Source organism: Sus scrofa, chromosome 15 (genome assembly GCF_000003025.6).
Source record: "Sus scrofa isolate TJ Tabasco breed Duroc chromosome 15, Sscrofa11.1, whole genome shotgun sequence".
Classification (NCBI taxonomy): Eukaryota; Metazoa; Chordata; class Mammalia; order Artiodactyla; family Suidae; genus Sus; species Sus scrofa.
In genome coordinates this window covers 72,053,979-72,075,943 of record NC_010457.5, presented here as the reverse complement: position 1 = coordinate 72,075,943, position 21,965 = coordinate 72,053,979, and the positions used below count along the sequence as shown (strand labels likewise).

General features: G+C 35.8%; 1 protein-coding gene across 2 annotated transcripts in view; it reads right to left on the bottom strand.

The window, feature by feature from the left end:
- CSRNP3 (cysteine and serine rich nuclear protein 3) overlaps window positions 1-21,965 on the bottom strand; it is a 201,416-nt gene that overhangs the window by 166,326 nt on the left and 13,125 nt on the right. For both annotated transcript variants that reach the window (XM_005671893.3, XM_021076406.1), the window contains exon 4: window positions 11,444-11,614. The gene's annotated coding sequence lies outside the window, so the exon portion shown is untranslated. The remainder of the gene's footprint in view (window positions 1-11,443; window positions 11,615-21,965) is intronic.

Genomic DNA, 21,965 nt, shown 5'->3' with positions numbered 1-21,965 from the left:
TTCACCTCACTATCACCTTATTTCTCCACTCCATTTTGTAGCCACTTCCCAAAAGAAGGCACTTTCCATCTCTCAGATATAATTCTATATTGAACTCTCCAAAATTAGGCTTCATTTTCACAGCTCCACTGAAATAGTAATTATCAAGGTCATCAGTGAACTTGAATATTACCAAATCCAATGGTAAATTTTCAGCCCTTATCTTCCTTAATATCTCAAGGGAGTCTGACTTCAATGGTCACATTTTCTGTCTTGAACTATTTCTTTACTTGGCTTATAGGATACCACACATGAGATAGGCTGTTCTCCTAACTTATTTGCTGCCTTTCCTCAACCTCCTTGCCTGATTTCTTCCATTCTTTCTAAACTCTAAATCCTTTCATGGGTTGAGGTCTAAGACTTTTCTATCTGACCCTTTCCTGGAGAGCAGATCCAGTCCTATGTCTTTATATACCACCACTTATTTGTGAATCCCAAATTTATATATGCAGCCTGAACCTCTTCTCTAAGCTTTAGATTCGTATACCTACTGCCTACTCAACTCTATGGCTCCACTTAAATGGCTAATAGTCTTTTCAAAATTAACATGTCAAAAAATAATAATGACTAAATGAAAGAAAGGCAGGAGGGAAGGAAGGAAAGAAGGAAGAAGGGTAACACATCCAGGCTTCCTCCTCTTACTCCAGTCTTTCCCATTTCAGTAAATGGCTTGTATTAAAACCTAGCTATTTGAGAAATGGCTGATTAAAGGATTAGGGCACAGAGTTCCCATTGTGGCTCAGTGGAAATGAATCTGACTAGGAACCATGAGATTGCGGGTTCAATCCCTGCCCTTGATCAGTGGGTTAAGGATCCAGCATTGCCATGAGCTGTGGTGTAGGTCACAGACACTACTCGGATCCTGCGTTGCTGTGGCTCTGGTGTAGGCTGGCAGCTACAGCTCTGATTAGACCCCTAACCTGGGAACCTCCATATGCTGTGAGTGTAGCCCTAGAAAGAAAAAAAAAAGGATTAGGGCAGGGTAAATACAAGGTGAACCTCAAGCATCTTATAGTAATGAAAAGTAAGAAATGGAAAGAAAAAAAGATAGGCATAGTCATGTCAGAAGGACATAAGAACCAACCTGAAAGAACTTTCAATGATCAAAGTTGGAATAATTTAAGCAATAAAAATTAATGACAGTATTAGATTATAACCCAAAGAATAAAATGAATATCTATGAGTCTATACTGATATAAATAAATGACTGAATAAATAAATAAATAGAAAAGAAGGAACAAACCTTCCTTACATTAAACAAATTCTGTGATATTTATGACTTCACCTAAAAATATATGTGTCTGCATAAAAGAGAATTATTCAGGGAAACCAATTTTGAAGCACAGAATAGTTTTTGGACATTGTGTCCACATTTTTTTTTTCAGAGAAACTAACTTCTTTTTTTGTCTTTTTCTAGGGCCGCACCCACGGCATATGGAGGTTCCCAGGCTAAGGGTCTAATCGGAGCTTTAGCTGCCAGCCTACGCCACAGCCACAGCAACGCCAGATCCGAGCCTCATCTGCAACCTACACCACAGCTCATAGCAATGCCAGATCCCTAACCCACTGAGCAAGGCCAGGGATTGAACCCGCAACTTCATGGTTCCAAGTTGGATTCGTTAACCACTGACCCACAATGGGAACTCCCCAACTTTTAAATATAAAATTGATTGCAGGGCTCTTTAATTTCACAGAAAAAATAGAGAATTGCTGTTAGAATTGACCAGTTTCCCAGGAAATACACAAATTTTTACAGATGGTTTTAGGAACACAGCTAAATTGCAGTCTGTGTTAGTCAGTGTACTTTCATGTTCAGCTGCAGAAAATAGAAATCAAACCTAAAAAAAGAAAAAGCAGTATCCACTGACAGAAATAAAAGAGGAAGATCTTTACAGCATTTGTCCCTGGATTTTCAGTTAATGAAGCAGCCTATAGTATCTACCTTATTATTTTGATAGGCATTCTCCCTCATGGAAGTCCCATAGTTACAATCCCGCTGGGTAAGAATTTCCAAATAAAGTCTTGAAGGATTGCTGGAGCTATCCTGACCACTTTCATCCTCTTAAAACAAACTGAGGAGTTCTCATCATGGCTCAGTGGTTAATGAACCTGACTAGTATCCATAAGGATCTGGGTTTGATCCCTGGCCTTGTTCAGTGGGTCTGGGATCTGGGATTGCGGTGAGCTGTGGTGTAGGCAATTGCCATGAGCTGTGTCGCAGACATGGCTCAGATGCCGCACTGCTGTGGCTGTGGTATAGGCCAGCAGCTATAGCTCCAATTCAACCCTTAGCCTGGGAACCTCCATATGCTGTGGGTACGGCCCTAAAAAAGACCAAAAAAAGAAAAAGAAAAAGAGAAACTGAGAAACAAATCACAAATATGTTACATAAGAACGTCTTTATCTTCTCTGCCACTGTAAGATGTAAGGAGCCTCACCAAAATTTCCCTGTAGAAAGAGCCCAGCCCCTAGTTAGTATTTAATGTGTTTATAGATTTCTCCATATTTTAGAAACATTGCATGTAGTAGCAGAGAAATGGAGTATATAAAATTATGTAATTAATCTGGCCCCAAATCAGTCTGTGTGTAACATCAAGGAGCACATTGTGCTAACGTCAAGTATAACATGTGGATGAAGAAAAGAGGGATTTAGTCTAGATAGTACATGAGGAAATTTTGTTGCAGAAGCATATCTATCGATAGACTTTATGATAGATGACTTACTAATTAAGTGATTTTTACCGTAAAGTGAATAATGAATAAACCCTGAATGAAGATTTTTAAAAATATGAGTAGAGAAATTAAGATTCAGTGCAGTTCAAGAGAAATATTAGCGGCACGGTAATGAAATAAAAAGTGTTTAGGCTCTAGATTACAAACAAAACAAAACAAAAAAAAAACAGAGGTTGACATCTTTTTTTTTATGTTTTCATCTTTCTTTTGTGACTATGGGCAAAGTACTTAACAACAGTTTATTCATCTGTTAAATAGGCATATGAATACTAATTTTCATTTTGTAGGGAAGTCAGTAGGCAAGGCAATCAGGAAATTTTCAGAGGAGGGGAAAGGACTAGATCTGAACAAAAAAAGGGCACATAGTTGACACACTATGACAGTCCTCACGAAGACATGAGGTATTTCATCTAACCTGCTGGAGCCAGGAGTGGAAGAGGCTGCTCTTTGTCTACGGAAACATAGTGTGAGGGAGATGTGTCTGTCTATGTGTAGACAGATATTTTCCACAGATCTTAAGGAAAACTCATAACCCCATATGCAGTGGGGAAGAATGAAGCCCTTCTATAAGAACAGAGCCAAATCATGGGGGCAAGAGGCATCGCTGAGGTTGTTGTTTGAGCCTTGAAGCCATTTTTACCTGATTTGATCTCATCCATGTCTTTCTCATTATATGAACTAAGATATCTCTTTTTTGTTTAAGCTAGATCGTGTAGGGCTTTTTTCACTTGCAACAAAAAGTCTGTACTAACATAACCATGACCATTAACTGAATATTTTAAAGAAGTGCTAGAGCAAAGGCAAAATATCACCAGAAGAAAAAGATGCAATTAAAGAATAGATATAGTTATTTGTTACCAGTAAGAGAAATTAAGTGAATGTGGTTGTGGTGACAGGTCCTAATTGATCATCATACTGGATGAATTCTCTTTCTCTAGAGAATTTAAACACAGGAAGAAAGAAAGAAGGAAGGAAAGAAAGATTTTTAAATAAACAAGTGTTAAATACATTGATTCAAAATACTTAAATTTTCTAATCTTAGAAATATGGAATTCCGACTTGCTAACAAATTTAAAATAAATTTACTAATAAATTTAAAATTATATAGGAAGTTTAGAGAGTGATTTAATTTATATTGACAATATTACATGCATATATTGGAAACTTCATGAACAGCAATATAAAAATCTATATCTGTTCAAGAGACCCTAATTGTACACAACAACCTTAATTAATTTCTGCACAATTACTTAGTCTATTTCAGGTCACTCATCACATTTAAGATGACAGAAATCATTTGATCAATTAAGACATGTTCTTTTTAGAAAAAAGTCATGAATATACCAATCAAAGTAATTTTTATAAATTTATAAATTTATATTTATAAATATAAATTTTATATTTTTATAAATTTAAAATGCTAGGACCTAGCATTATAAGAATCAAATAAAATAATTTGTTCAAAATATCTAGCACAATGGCTGACAAATGATAAAATGTTTAATAAAGCTTGCTATTACAATTATTTATTTTTTTAAAGAATTTTTATTTATTTATTTATTTGTCTTTTTGCTATTTCTTTGGGCTGCTTCTGCGGCATATGGAGGTTCCCAGGCTAGGGGTCGAATCAGAGCTGTAGCTGCCGGCCTATGCCAGAGCCACAGCAACGCGGGATCCAAGCCACGTCTGCAACCTACACCACAGCTCACGGCAACGCCGGATCGTTAACCCACTGAGCAAGGGCAGGGACCGAACCTGCAACCTCATGGTTCCTAGTCGGATTTGTTAACCACTGCGCCACGATGGGAACTCCTACAATTATTAACATTAAGTAATATGGGAAAAATAAAGGACACAGCCCTCGCCATCAAGGAGCTTAAAATAATTGTAATTATAAATTTAAACCATTTCCATATTCTAGCTGCAAAGCTAGTGAATGCTAAAAAGGTAAGAGCTGTTCTGTTGAAAATAACAATGCTTATTTAGGCTCTTTAACCTGGATTCCATTAATTCTTTAGTGTTTCATCAAAACATTTGTTTATCTCATATTGAGGTGACTTTTAAAACATAATGCTCTTCTTTATTAGTGTCCATAAATTTTAGTCACATTTACTCCCTCTTTTTTTTTTTTTTGCAGCGCTTTTAGCTTTTTGCATATTTTTAAAAAATCTAGGCCAAATGTGTGATATATGTCTTATGTAGCCATGATCTTAGCATAGCAGTTAATTTTAGTACTGATTAATGACCACCATAGCTGTCAGCCTAATCATCAATTCTTTCGGTAAATAAAAAGTTCTTAAGGAGTATGTGTGTATGCATATGTGTGTGTGTGTGTGTGTGTGTTTGGAATTGTGTATGTGTGTGTGTATATATATATATATCTGAAATATCTACTACTCTCTCCAAGCCAGAATGATAGTTTTCATAGAAACAACAAGCAGTAGAAAGTCAGAGCTGATGTAGCAAGAAGATAACAGAAAACATCTTTGAGGAAATGATGAAATAGATTAGGTTAGAAAAAGAAAAAATTAGCTATGTTTAAAATTAATAGTCCTTGACATGATGGAGAATAATGTGAGAAAAAGAATGTATGTATATATGTAACTGGGACAATTTGCTGTACAGCAGAAATTGATAGAACATTGTAAATCAACTATAATAAAAATTTTTTTTAAATAAAAAATAATAAAATTAATAGTCCTTATTTTTTCCAAATAAGTTTCCTCAAAGATGGAATTAAATACCCTAAATTCTGGCATTGTTAAGATTAATAATATATACATTTTTTAAAATGCAGAAATTGTGGGCATCAGAGGAAATTTTAAGATAAAGTATATTAAGTATTCTTTAATTGTGAATATTTAAAAGTGACTTTAATAATATGATTTAAAATTAAAATATGTGCATTTTTATATCCACTAAAATTATCATCCACTTAGGGCACAAAAATTAATAGCATTGAATGCACTCCAGTCTCCACAATATCACAATTGATAGGACCCACTATTGCATTTCAGCCAGAAACACCTATAGCGCTTTTAGCACTTGGTGTGGAAATCTTCATCGGCTTTCAAAATGCTTTAGAAATTATTTTGATAGAATTTGAGTTGAGTTTTTGGAAATTATTTTGATAGAATTTGGGTTGAGTTTTTGTTTTTATTTTTGTCTTTTGCCATGCTAAGACCACTGTAGATAACTCTCTATACCATGGATTTTAAAATGATTACATCATTATATAAATCAGGTTTCATAATATTTCAAATTTCTATAATTGTAAATTACATAAATCAGTATTTATTACTGCTCTATTATGATATTTGTGAGATAAAACCAAATAAAACAAACTGTGTCCATTTCAGTTTTAACTCACTACAAATACCTCCCTACCTGAAAATTAAATGCCATTAAAAAAAAAGGTCTTTCTAGTTTTTATGTGTTGCCATTTGTTTGAAAATCAAATATTTATGTTTTGTTTTATTTACTATGATTTCTCTTTGTTCATTATGGTTAAAAACTATACTTTTAACCCTAATCTGACTCTTCAATGGAATTTAGTAAATTTGAGACATTTAACTATTCTAGTTCATGCCAGATCACTGCAGCTAAACATATAAAACATATGGTACAACAATTCTGTGGCCCTAAAACATTCCCAGTTTATTCTCAAATGCTTCAGACCAAAAAAAAGTAACATTTTCAGAGTACAAACAAGTACTTTCCAGAATGAAATGGTTAAATATTGCAGCCAATTCAGAAACAGCACTAACTGGCTCTTTTTTTTTTTTTTTTTTAAGCAGACCTAGGTTTAATTCTTTTTTGCATTCACATGCACACAGATATGCTTCCCTCGAGCTGTCAGAAGCATCAGATTGCCTGATTTGCATGATGAATTTTAAAATCTTCTGAGAAACACAAGGACATTTGCTTCAGGCGCTATAATTTTATCATCACCATCATAAACAAGAAGTCTAAAGCCAGTCAACCTCTAGTATTCAAATCAAAACCAAAAGATTAAGGGATTTTGAAAATGGTTAGTATAATTTTAATTATCTAAATTCATTTGGATCCATTTTTCAAGTCACAATATTTTGCAGTTGGGTAATAATCTCTTTATTTCCTGTGACCACTTCTAGATGACCCCAAAATAAGGATATGATTCTTACCAAGAAGTTTATAAAATGCAAATACTCTGAAATATTTGTAAACAAATTACACTGTCAGATGAAAATATTCTTATCACTAATGTAAAGGTGGTGCCTTTAATATATCTTAGCAATCCTAATTCATGTACTCTTATGAAATTTAGCTACAATATCATTTCCACTTACAGCAAATAAGAGATGTGGGAAAACGGAAGATTTTCTACGGTGTATTTTGGATCTCTTGCTACTAGTGATCTATCCCTTGAATGATGTAAGAAATAGTGCCATTAACACCACCAGAACTACTTTTATAATTAGTTTTTTTATGGTAGCTGAGAGTTAAAACCACAAGGAATATGTTGTTTTCTAGATTCACTACAATATCGATATATACAATTTTATTTGAAACTCAGTCTAATTGTGCTTTTACATTTAAAGCCAAATTTAAGTTTTTCAGGGCTCAAAATAAACAAGCAAATATAAAAGTCAATTCTGTTCCTAGCCAGCAAAATGGAATATAATTACTGAATTCAGTCAGAAGCTGTGACTGAGTCTCATTGAAATGCAAGGTAAGTGGGTTTCTGAAGTCTTAAATTATTGAACAAGTAATGTAGGGTCCAGGAGTTCAAGGGATGGAAGGATATCATTATCTTTTTTTTCCTCTAGGGAATCCAGAAGGCCCATTCACCCTTCTGGCAAAAGTAGAATGTACAAAGGTTTTACTTCTAAAGTAAATGAAATAAACTTTTATTTGTTAGCTGCTGTTGAAGATGCACACTGCTGACTGAATCTCACCTACTTTTCATCATAACATTTTCACATTATCACAAGTAGCATTATGTCACCAAGACAAATCAATTTCCTTCATGTAAATGTAAAACAACATGTTTGCTGTTAAGATATTTCCGTCAATGTCAGGAACACACAAACAAAGTCACAACAGTCTGCCCTGTCACTTACAGAAAGAGGAGGACAAATTGTTCATTCACACTCAAATCAAATTCTCTGTCCACTATTTCTTTAGACACATTGAAAGTCATCACTGGCATTAACTACAGCCAGGAGATACCTGCAATTTCAATAGAAGCCAAGTGAAAAAAAAAAAAAAAAAAAGCAACAGAAAATGAGATGCCAATTACTTTTACCAAAAGATGGACTCATTCTGTTTCTAAGAGGAGCTGGCACAATAGATACAGCCGTGTCTTTCACTTGATGATTTGGGTCCCTCTGCTTAGTAGTCAGTGATGTAACAGACCCATCAGAGAGAAGCACAGTCTAGTAGAAAGGTCAATCCTCAAGGGATCTACAATAAAGTTCTCTGCCACTACCTCACATTTGGATTCTTGTCAAATAAGTCTCCCTGGGCTGTGTTCTCCACATCTGTAAAATAAGGGCGTCAGTCTAGATATTCTCAAAGGCTCTACTAGCTCTAACATTCTTTTAATTCAAAATGAGGATTGACTCTCGTACTTTTTTTTGTCTTACTCTGATATATAAGATCATTGTATCTTCTCAAAAAATTAAAATGAATTTTCTTCCTCAATTTGCCCAATTTTATAAAATAATCAATAAGGTTTTGTACTGGAGATCAGGCTGAGAATAACCCACAGTAACAGGAAATCCTCCTGTTACTGTCACATTTCCATTTATTCTTTTTTTACCCTCCTCCCCACTGTTTATCCCAAATCATGGTTTTGATCACACATTCAATTACAAGTCATTCAATGATTGCATATCACTGTTTCCCTAGGGAAGAGTATTAGTAAATGTTTCCCTCAAAACCCTTGAAAATTCTCAACAAAAAGTGCTAAGAAAGCTAATCAAACTTTGCAGCTGCTTTCTTTGCTAGCCTGATATCTCCTCTATAAACAGTAGATGTCTCCTCCATAGACTCTTGACATGGTGATGAAACAGAAAAGTTATGACCAGAGACCACAATAGTTATCAAATAGTTTATTTTACCAAATAAAGCCACGCTTGGAGTTCCCTTTGTGGCGAAGTGGGTTAAGAATCGGACTGCAGTAGCTTTGGTCACTGCAAGGTTGTGGGTTTGATCCTTAGCCCAGGGCAGTAGGTTAAAGGGTCTGGCATTGCTGCAGCTGTGGCACAGGTCACAGCTGTAGCTCAGATTCAATCCCTGGCCCCAGAACTTCCATATGCTGGAAGTTAAAAAAATAAAACCACTCTCCACTCAAACTTTTATCCTCCAGGGAACTGTTCAGGTACCCATAGCAAGTGCCTGACCTATAATTTTTAAAACTCCTCTAAACCATCAGAACATCAATTTCTTGTGGAAAGTAACTTGAGCTTCAATTGTAAGACCTGATGGTGTTTAAATGGATGTTATAGGTACTTTGTGAACTCACAGCTCTTGAAATCAATAAGCACCTTGCATAGAGAAGCCCTGCAATTGATTTTTCCAGGAGAGAGTCAATTTGTAACTTAAGGAGAAGTATAGACACAAAGGAGGTTGTAAGCATGCTGGAGGTTTTTGAAAAATATTATAGGTATGTGGAAAATGCTGCACTGCACTAGAGGAGAAGGATCTCAAAGGAATATGGTCTAGACTGATGGTGTTTTTCAGGAGTGGCTAAAGGGGGGAAAGTTGAGAAATACCAGGCAGCTCCTGCAGTGCTCTGGGGCTTAAGAGAAGGGGCATTCTCAAGATACACAGAAAACATATTTAATAGGGTGTTCCTTAGGGTCTTGAATTTAAATGTGTACTGTTGCTTTTCTAGGGATAAGGACATCCAGTGGACTCACTCTCTCCAGTTTAAAAAAAAAATGTCTGAAATTATTTTTTAAATGTATTACATTTTTGAAATTTGCTGAGAGAGTAGATCTTGTGTTCTTACCACCACCACCAAGAAAAGAGAAAAAAGAAAAAAAGGTAAGTATGTGAGGTGATGGAAATGTTAATCAGCTTGAATGTGGTAATCATTTCACAATGAATAAGTATATCAAAACATCATGCTTTCCATTAAATATGTACAATTTTTATTTATCAAAAAAGTGTGAAAACTGTCTAAAAATTAATCCATTCACTCAATAAAGAAGTCTAAGCATTGTTCAATGTTCAGGGTTCTTATAGGTATCCTCGGTGACAGCAAGGTGTGTGCTTACCACAAGGCTACAGCCACTTAGAGGAAGAGGCAAAGAGGCTATAGATAAATTTCAAACAAAACTTATCCCCCCAATCCACTGATTGACGATAACTGTCCTACGTAACTACAGAATCTTCTTCTCAAAACAGCTATTGTTTCCTCCCTTCTCTTAAGTTGTTCCTTTACTTTCTCCTTGCTTTTCAATACTTTCTACCAGCTCATAAAAAATAAGTTTCACTTTAATCAAGAGATAAATAATACAGAGACTAAATGGATGTATACAATTTACCTATTTTTTATTCTAAATGCTTCTAACAATGTTGAGGGAGAATTCATGAATACCAAACACACTTTTGAATTCTTGGAGGTGGGGGACAGAAGGGTTAAAAATGGAATTAGAGGGGTCACATTGTTACAGTGTAAAATTTCAGTGTGAATCATAAATGGCTGTTTTGGTGAGCTAAAAAAAAAAAACCCAAACACAAATGCCTTAGGAAAATAATGGTAAGAAATATTGTCATGAAACAAAACAAAACAAAAACTACTTCTCTTTGTATTGGATAATTTTTACCCTTATTTATGGAATGCTCTTTTAAAAGGAAGTTGATACCCATCATCTATTTATGAAGTGAGGGTGGACTTCTGGGACGTCTACTGACCTTCTTTAGTTTTGCTTTGCCTGATGTCAACTGTCCTAAAAAGTAATTTGAAAATCTCTGTTTCTTTAACAACTGGGGTTGAATGGATGTGGAGATGTCAGAAAATATTTGCCTGTTTCAAAGTCTTCATATGAGCATCTGTTGCAAGAAATGCAATTTGAAATGGATATAATTTTAAGTTTGAACATATCACACCAAGTTAAATGAGGTTGCTCATTAATATGAACTGCTTAGAAGTTTGTGTAGAAAGCTTCATTTACTGTAGTGCATGACCCTGGCCTTGGGTCTGAGGTTTACTAGTGTCCAAACTATAGAATCGCAGTTTTCAAGGCTTTTATTTCAGAGCAGCATTCTTTTAAATTAAAACAAACATCGTTTTCTCACTTAGGAAGTGAACATGTCATATTCAGCACTGCAAGTATTCCACAATTCAATGACCAGTATTAGACATTCAAAACAGCTCAAATGGCTAGATTTCAAAAAGATGGATCTATTTCAGAAAACTGAAGGCATAGATGAAATTATTTTCAATTGCCATTTGCTTACCTTTGACTGGACTATTTCTGCCTTTCATACTCACTCTATGGAGATAAACAGAGTAGACTACTGAGACTTAATTAACCAAAATGGTGTTATGTTTTGCAAATTAAGTCTGCTATGATAAACAGCTTGAGTGCAGATATAGCCAGTGGATACATATAAAAACGCCTAGAATCAGCCACACAACACAATTTAGAGTACCTGAAATAGAATCTCAGATACTCACCAGTGAAATGATTAGAAGTGGACAGACTGACCCTATCAATACTGGCAGCAATGTCAGAGCTAAAAACTTCATCATCGGATTCTTGCACAGAGGAGCAGGGTGAGGAGCCGTCAATTTCTTCCAACTTCCCTTTTAAAATTCCGCTCATCGCTGCAGCACTGTCATATGTACCTGTAACAGGAATGGGAACAATGGAGCATTGAAACATTTGACCACTGATTGCATAGTCAAGGTCTCTAAATCATTTTGGGAGGCAGTAATTTTTTGAACCACATCTACCAGATTATCATATCTATGCAGAAATTATTCTTTCCATAATGTTTGCAAGAATTGAAAAACAGTTCTACCCTGATTCATTGCTATTTGCATTTTCACTCTGACAATAGTATAAGAAAAAGTCAAAATTAAGAATGTGGAATCAGAGGGCTGCATAAGAAAATATGATTCAGTGTTTTGAAATGTCAAACAGGAGTCAAATACATCTATTTGATTTGTTCTAGTAAATCATGTACTGTCATTGACAGAGCCAGGGTTCAGAATGAAATAGATCACTCACTAGCATGCTGTCATACCCAGAGCATACTGATTAGGGCATGTCTATCTTGCCTGGGAATTCTTTTTTCTCAAGTACAAAGGCATTTACTTTCTTGGAGCTCTTTGTCCATCAAAAATCAAATTGGTTGCTAGGAATAGCAATACCTGCAGAATTTACACTCCTTATCATATTTCTAGTCAGTTCAATTGAGCTACAGGGAATACTTGAGTCCTATGCCATAGGAGCTTGCTGAATAGATTTTATACAAGGTAAACCACAGTCTCTAAATCTTTTGCTGGTTAAAACATTAAGTCTCTTAACTCTTTGTACCAATATGGTCAGTGACAACTAGTGAGAGGTAGCCTGATGCATTTTTTTAAATATTTGTTAATGTCAATTAAGATGAGTCATTAGATCTCTGACAGTAATAGTCATAAAGCAATTCTTAAGGTGATCAGTGGTTGTAAACACAAATTCTTACAATGGCAGTTAACCTCAATGAGTAAATAGGGTCAGATATAATAAAATCATGAAGTCATGTTAGTCTTTTGTCTACTGTTATTTGCAACAAAGGTATCAAGAAATACTTCTCTATCCTAAGGAAAATGGTAGCATAGGCACAATGATAAGTGAACACAACCAAGGAGACAGAGGGTATTAAGTGGTGTGAACTGTGGCAAACTAGAGATACACACTCAGGCCAAAGGGAAAAGACGCGGCTCAGGCCCACGTCATTTTAGCTGTATGCTTTCCCAATTTAATCCACTCTAAAATCTGGCCAATGCCCCATTCACATTCAGAAGGAGTCCTTAACATTGTTAGCTTTCATATGCCCCATACTCCTTTCTCTTATTAATTTTCTTTATAAAATTAAGGGCATGGTTTTTAGATTACATCGTAATTTAAAGCCCCACTTAGACTGGCTCATAAGATAGACAAAGAATGGTTCAGACCTGTGACTTGGAAGGGTGAACAAACTAAGGAATGAAAACTTTCTTGTCCCCATTAGCCAACACAATACCTGAAATACATTTGCTAGAGATGCATAAGTTGGGAGAACAAACCTTATTTACAAAAGATGCTTGTACAATATATGCTACAAAAGAGAATGATATGTTAAGCTATCAAACCTCAGTGTGGCAGTCCTATATGTAATAAGGAACAAATCTAATTAGAATGCTTTCTTAAAAAGACTAGCCACTTTCTTTGTGTCTCTCTGTAGCTTTATGGTCTCTCTCAATTTCAGCAGCTATATTTTGTGGGGCATATTTGCCCCAAGTCCTTCTGCTGACTGGCTTTCTCTGTTTCTGTATTTTCTGCTTCCTAGTATTTTCAGCTGGCATATGGCTTTGCTTCTGAAAGAATATCTTCACCTTACTGAATCCTGAAAGCCTCAACGCTAAACACCATTGTCTTCCTCTTTTAATACATCCCAATTCAGATTATTGAGCAAGGGGATCTGAGGGTCTTTGTTCAGATATTTATATCATTCTATAGAAAAGAAATTTGTCTTTTTTTTTTCACTTTGTTAAGAGACCATTTATTATTTATTCCATAAATATCTCTTGAGTTTCCATCATGTACCAGTGACTATTTTATATGCTAGAAAATGATAAAATAACCACATACAAAAAATTCCTTCCTCTAACAGTACTGACTGGGTATTGTTGGGGGAAGGGCTAGACAAACAATAAACAGATAAGTAAATTAAATATGTATGTTCTGTGGAGATAAACACTATGAAGAAAGATAAGTAGCCAAGTGGTATAGCAACTACAAGGTTGGCTAATAAAGAGCACTGGATTTTTAATTAATGGGTAGATTAATGTCACAATGAGGAAGGTGAAGGAGCCAGTGATGTTGACAACTGGGGAAAGAGCAGGCCAGTCCAAATGAATGGTGTGTGCCAAAGTTAGGAGTTGGGCATAGCAGGCATTGAGGTTAGACAGGTACTGGGGGCTCAATTGTGTAGAGCTTGTAAGGACTTTGGATATTACTCTACATGAGGAGGGCTTAAGTAGTTGAGTGATAAGATCTGACATATACTTTCAAAGGACTACTCACTTGCCTGTTATTTTATTTATTTTTTTTTAAAAAGGGCCAATGGTAAAAGAAAAATAGATTTGATGGGAGAATGGAACAGGCTGTCTAGAATTAAGGATATAGCAGCTCAGATGAACAGTTAACCTGACCAGTGATAGGTCTGAAGAGGTTTCTTTGGGGGGAGAAAAATTTAGAAAAGAAATTAGAATGGGAAAGAAGGGTAAAGTGCTTCCGAAGCAATGTTGGTATATAATTTTAACCTAAAACCATCTATGGTGTCTTAATTTATTAAATATTTGATGATGGTGGGGGCCACCTTACCGCCTAGTTTCAAACAGAATGTTTTGATATATTGTACCACTTTGTGGTAATGCTTTGGTAAATAAAATTAACAATGAACAAGTAAGATTTTATTACTCTAAAGTAATACTTCTTTTATTTTGGTGAAGAAGAGGCATTATATGGACAGTGGCCATTATATCAAAGACTTCCTTGATGGAAAAATGGAGGCAAGGAGTTATTAACTATTTTATCCATCACCCTCTCAAAATATATATCCAGTACTTGCTACTGCAAGGGTTATAGGACTCTGGCTCAGTGATAACCCTGTTTAAAAGCCATTGTTTGAAAAGTCTCTCTTATCTTCAAGTGACATATAGAGGTTTTAAAAGACTTGCAGAAAACCTCCTACAAACTGAGAGTTGTTGATGGATTTTTTTAAAATGCTGATGTACCCTGTTTATTAGTTATAGTTAACTATTTGTAATTTTTTCTTTAACTGGTATGAAATAGATGTAAATAATTTGTGTGGATTTGTTCACATTTATAGTTTTAGCTATGGTGACCTTGAAGAAACTTGCCAGAGACATTAAAGAGAGAATGAACTGTTAATTAGATATCTGTAAACAGATATCAGTAAATATAAAGGGTGGGAAAAAATGTTCCAAAACATAAGAAACGGAGAGAAGGAAGAAATAGATTCATCGTATTTTGCATTTGCCAATTTGATTCCACTGTAGTGTGCTCTGGCTGTAGTATTAAAATTGCAATCTTACAATTATTTCCATGGCAACAGACAGTGAGATCATGCAGGAGAACTTAAATTGTGGGAGAGATTAAGATGCTACCCCCATTCAGATGTCTGCAGTAATAGGTGGGAAGGGAGAACAGAGTCATTACGAATGTCCTTGATTGGGTTTGTCCCATCCATATAGTCCAGTGAGAGTAATCCTAAACAATATTAAGTCATCCTGTAACACAGAATACGCTCTTGAGAGTAGATAGCTGGAAGAAATTGTTAGGAAGCAGACAGAAGTACAGGTGACTTGATTTATGTATCTTTTTATTTTTACTTTTATTTTTTTAATTACTCAATTAATTTATTACATTTATAGTTGTACAATGATCATCACAATCCAATTTTATAGCATTTCCATCCCACAATCCTGGTGTATCCCCCCACCCCCCGAACTGTCTCCTTTTGAAATCATAAGTTTTTCAAAGTCTGTGAGTCAGCATCTGTTCTGCAAAGAAGTTCATTGTGTCCTTTTTTCAGATTCCACGTCAGTGAAAGCATTTGATGTTGGTGTCTTATTGTCTGACTGACTTCACTTAGCATGATAATTTCTACGTCCATCCATGTTGCTAAAAATGCCAGTGTTTCGTTCCTTTTAATGGCTGAGTAATATTCCATTGTGTATATGTACCATATCTTCTTAATCCACTCCTCTGTCGATGGACATTTCGGTTGTTTCCATGTCTTGGCTATTGCAAAGGGTGCTGCGATAAACATCGGAGTACATGCGTCTTTGCGAGTCATGGTTTTCTGTGGGTAGATGCCCAGGAGTGGGATTGCTGGATCAAATGGTAGTTCTATTTTTAGTTTTCTGAGGCATCTCCATACTGTTTTCCACAGTGGTTGCACCAATTTACAATCCCACCAACAGTGTAATAGGGTTCCTTTTTCTCCACACCCTCTCCAGCACTTATTGTTTGTAGACTTTGTGATGATGGCCATTCTGGCTGGTGTAAGGTGGCACCTCATAGTGGTTTTGATTTGCATTTCTCTAATGGTGAGTGATATTGAACATCTTTTCATGTGTTTTTTGGCCATCTGTATGTCTTCTTTGGAGAACTGTCTGTTTAGATCTTCTGCCCTTGTCAGTCGATTCATTTGCAAAGATTTTCTCCCATTCGTTGTGTTGTCTTTTCGTTTTGCTTTGGGTTTCCTTTGCTTTGCAGAAACTTTTAAGTTTAATTAGGTCCCATTTGTTTATTTTTGTTTTTACTGTCATTACTCTACGAGGTGGATCTGAGAAGATGTTGCTGTCGTTTATATCATAGAGTGTTTGGCCTATGATGATTTATATTTTCTAACATCTAAAATATTACGGTATTTGTTAAAAGTTTTAGAATTCTGGAGTTCCCTGGTGGTCTAGTAGGTTAAGGATCTGGCATTGTCACTACTGTGGTGTGGGTTGGATCCCTGGCCTGGGAATTTCTGCATGCTGTGGGCGAGGCCAAAAAGAGAAGTTTTAGAATTCTAATTCAGGGTCCCCTAAAAAAATCCTGTGTGTCCTACATCCGAAAAAGTAGAGTCTACTTAGATCTTAATATGTCTAACAGGAATATTGTATTCTTATTGACCTATATCCAATAATTCCTTTTGAGAAGTACATAAAAGACTATTCTTAATACTGTTCCTAATATGAAAATAGTTACACTCTGTTTATCAGTCAAATAAAAGAGTCAGATTTTGAATTAAAATAGTCAAAACAACAGTTAAATGTTTTTATATAAAACCAGTCACTCAAAAGACAAAAAGAGTATTAACATTTAGGAGTAAGAGAAGGAAATACATTACTAATCTTCATGTTCAATTTATGAACTGAATGGAGACAGGTCATGAAAGAATCCAAAGGTAAAAATATAATTTGTTCTTTTGAGGTCAGAACTACTATAAATGTTGGGTATACTGCCCTTTCTAATAATGGAAATTATTTTTTAAAATAATACTTCAGTTGAATAATAATTTGTATGGATTTCCTTCAAGAATGTAAATATTTATTGTTATTAGGCAGGTTTTACAGAATAAACTATCCAATGATTGATTTTACGATTATATAACTATAACACCAGAGAGCTCAACTCTACTGAATAGTAAACCTCTACAACCATATATATTTTTTTAAATTCCTTTTATTTACCCACTACAAGGACATTTTTGAGGGATGGGATACAACCATGGGCTTGGGTTGATTACCAAGTTTAATTGGGAAAAAACTAGAGTAAGAGTGGGGACAGATTGTTGAATCTACAGATAGATGCAGAATAAAGTTGAATAAAAGTGAAAGTAGATTGAATGGTCCTGGGAATATGAAGGAAAAGCAGGACTGGAAGAAAGAGTTTGTAAGGAATGGATGAAAATCTCCAAGGGAGAAATGGACAATTTGGTGACTTGAGAGATCTGGGAATTGATATTAATTAAGAGTTTAGTCACAGCTCTCTCAGACTTCAGGCAATATTACAGAACCACAGTAACCAAGGCAGTGTGGTACTGGTTCCAAAATAGACAAACAGACCGATGGAGCAGAATAGAGAACCCAGAAATAAACCCATACATCTATAGTCAATTAATCTTTGACAAAGGAGGCAAGAACATAAAATGGGAAAAAGTCTTTTCAGTAAACAGTGCTGGGAAAACTGGACAGCTGCATGTATAATCAATGAAACTGGAACACACCCTCACACCATGCACAAAAATAAACTCAAAATGGCTTAAAGACTTAAACGTAAGACATCATAAACTCCTAGAAGAGAATATAGGCAAAACATTCTCTGATATCAACCTTATAAATGTTTTCTTAGGTCAGTCTCCCAAGGCAAAAGAAATCAAAGCAAAAAAAAAAAAAAAAACAAAAAAAAAAAAAAACCCAATGGGACCTAAACAAACTGACAAGATTTTGTACAGCAAAGGAAACCATAAAAAAAACAAAAAGACAACCTATGGAATGGGAAAAAATACTTTCAAATGATGCAACTGACAAGGGCTTAATCTTTAAAATATACAAACAACTTACAAAAAACCCAACAACCCAATTGAAAAATAGGCAAAAGACTTGAATAGACATTTCTCCAAAGAAGATATACAGATGGCCAACAAGCACAAGAAAAAATGCTCAATATCACTGATTATTAGAGAAATGAAAATCAAAACTACTATGAGACACCACCTCACACCAGTCAGAATGGCCATCATGAGTAGGTCAACAAATAACAAAAAGCTGGAGCGGGTGTGGAGAAAAATGTACCTTCCTTCACTGATGATAGGAATGTAAATTGGTACAACCACTATGGAAAACAGTATGGAGGTACCTCAGAAAACTAAATATAGAACTACTGTATGACCCAGCAATCCCACTCTTGGGCATATATCCAGACAAAACCTTCCTTGAAAAAGACACAGGCACATGTATATTCATTGCAGCACTATTCATAATAGCTGAGACATGGAAACAACCTAAATGTCCATGGACAGATGAACAGATTAAGAAGATGCGGTACACATGCACGACGGAATACTACATAGTCATAAAAAGAACAAAAGAATGCCAATCGCAGCAACATGGATGGAACTAGAGACTCTCATACTGAGTGAAGTCAGAAAGAGAAAGACAATTATCAAATGATATCACTTATACCTGGAATCTAATATATGGCACAAATGAACCTTCCCACAGAAAAGAAACTTATGTCTATGACTTGCCAAGGGGGGATGGGGAGGGAGTGGGATGGACTGGGAATCTAGGGTTAATAGATACAAACTCTTGCCTTCGGAATGGATAAGCAATGAGATCCTGCTGTATAGCACTGGGAATTATATCTAGTCACTTATGATGCAGCATGATATGGAGGATAATGTGAGAAAAAAACAATGTATATATGTATATATGTGACTGGGTCACTTTGCTGTACAGTAGAAAATTGACAACACTGTAAACCAACTATAATGGAAAAAATAAAAATCATTAAAAAAAAAAAAAGAGTTTAGTCACAGAAGAGCAAAAATGTGGAAGAAATTAGCCCAGGTTGTAGTGTCTGCAGAGAAATGCTAGTTTCAAAGATTATGGAGTTTGGTACATCCCCCATGGGTTGAAAGAGAAATGGGAAGAACTGCTTTATTCTGAACTAGAGGAGAGAAATTAAGGGTAAGAAGGATTCCATGCAAGAGAGATTCTCTGTGTTTGACTTAGAAGATGGAAGGGGCACATGACAAGGAGTGTGTTAAGCCCGTAAATGCTGAGAGTGGTTCTAGCTGCAGCAAGGAGGAAACAGACCCCAGTCTGACAACCAGGAGGAACTGAATTCTGCCAATAAGAATTAGCTTCAAAATAGATTCTCTCCCAGAGTGACCAGGCAAGAATTCAGGTGAGCTGACCCTGATTTTGGCTTTGTGAGACTCTAGGCTAAGAATTTAGCCTCACTCTGCCAGACTTCTGACCTACGGTACTACATGCTAAAAGTGGGCATTGTTTTAAACTGCTAGGTTTGTGGTAATGGGTTGCAAAGTAATAGACAAGCAATACAATATACATCAACATATTTAATCTTCATCATACCCATATAAGGTAGGCATTATTAGTAGTACCACTTTCAGATTAAAAACTGAAGCATAGAGAAGTTAGATGATGAGCCAAGGTCATAAAGCCAATTAGTCTTAACACAGGCAGCATTCCAACCCAGGTATTTTGGCATTTGAAATCAAACTTTTAAACATCACATTCTTTCCTGACTCATGATGTTATCTTACCACTTAAATTGTTTTTGCAATTTCACTATCTCCTACAGTACTAATTTAGCCGGCTGATATCCAATGAGTTAATTGTAGTTAATATGAACAAAATAGGGGGGAAAAGAACTTTTTCAATCCCCTAATGAGGAAAAATATTTAGGAAGCCATTAAAAACCCTGGGGATTAATTTCTCCTTCTATTTTTGGCTTATTAATAGAAAAGGATGACTAGCAATAACAACTTAAATTACACACAATTCCTATGTCTCAAATTCTGTGTGAGAGATGTTCTACATTAATCTATCAATCTTTACCATATCACTGGGCAGATAAATGAATTTCACAGAAAGGGAAACTGAGGTTCAGAGAGTTTAAGTAACTTGTCCAAATTTACACAGGCAGTAAGATGGCATGTCTGGAAGCTGAACTATAGTCTGCATGACTGCTAAGTTTATTATGCATTCCATCAATCATTATGCTGTACTATCTAAAGAACTAATAGTTTGGCCAAAGTTATGATATCCTATTTGTACTAGAGTATGCATTTCTAGAAGCAGATGTGCTGACTGGCTGTCTGAATAATCCATTTAAGGTGTGTGTGTATACATATATATATACACATACATATATACACAGTACATTCCCTATGTACATGAGCATATTTAAAGATGCATTAGTAGTCACTCTTTACTCCCCAGACATTGCATCAGGGCATGACATTCTTCTTTTTTTTTGGGGGGGGGGTGGAGTGGTGTGTGGGTGGTAAGCTCTTCCTTGCTATAGTAGAAGAGGATTTCCACCTATCCCATTTTATCTGCTTACCTTTACCTTGAGACATATTAAACCCTCTTTGTAGCTGATTCAGCATTATCACTTGTTAAGCATGACAACTCCGAATTATTCACCAGAACACATGATAAATGGCAGACAGAAAGTGGGCCCAGAGCAGGAAAAAAAACTGCTGAGCAATTTAAACTTTAATCAAATGTTACTGAATAACTCTGGCTCAAATGAGTGGGTATTTATTGAATAAGAGTATGTGTATCAGAGATCAGTAAAATACATATTACTACATTTTCTTACACAAACATTATTTAACATTTATATTACATATTAATATAAAAATTATAATTAGTACATTAATTTACAATTAGTCCATTGATTTAATAAATGATGACTCTGTGTGTGATCAGAACAGAGGAGTAATATAAAGAAACAGCAGAGTGCAGGGAGTCATGAAATGCGGGACTGTATAAAGATGAAATCCCATGTTAAATTCAGAGAGCTTCAAAGGAGTTTGTACAATAAAAAGTGTGCGATACAAAATTTTGCATGGCTTTACGACATTCTTGTGGCATGAATACTGTCACATTGAAGAGTGTCAATAAACAAAAGGGACCATCTTAGCATATAATGAGAGTCACTGGAAAGATGCAAGAAAAGGGTAAGATGACTACCTGACAAGATTACTGGCTTATTTATTCAGTCAGCAAAACAATTAGGGGGCACATAAAATGTATTAGGCATTATGGTAGATGTTGATGATACAAGACAAAAACTTTTTTTTTTTTTTTTTTTTTGGTCTTTTTGCTATTTCTTGGGCCGCTCCCTCGGCATATGGAGGTTCCCAGGCTAGGGGTCCAATCGGAGCTGTAGCCACAGGCCTACGACAGAGCCACAGCAAAGCGGGATCCGAGCCGCGTCTGCAACCTACACCACAGCTCACGGCAACGCCGGATCATTAACCCACTGAGCAAGGGCAGGGACCGAACCCGCAACCTCATGGTTCCTAGTCGGATTCGTTAACCACTGCGCCACGACGGGAACTCCAAGACAAAAACTTTAATTGAGTTAGTTGATAAAAGGTTATAAAGAAGTTAAAGAAGTGACCGGAAGGAGCACACTAAGGAGCCATGGCAAGGAGCACAGAACAGGCCTGAGGTGGCAATGAGGTGGCACTGAGGCTGCTGTGGCCCTGTCCATAAGGCATGTGAAGATCTCTAAATATAGAAGCTTATAATTGCCTCCTCAAGCTCTGAGTTTCCCATTCAACCCTCAGTCCTAGGGTATTTCAGAGAGCAGGGTAGGAGAGTCCACTTGGGCCTCCTTACGGATTCAGATATGACAGTAGCCAAACAATCTAAAGTTTTCAGT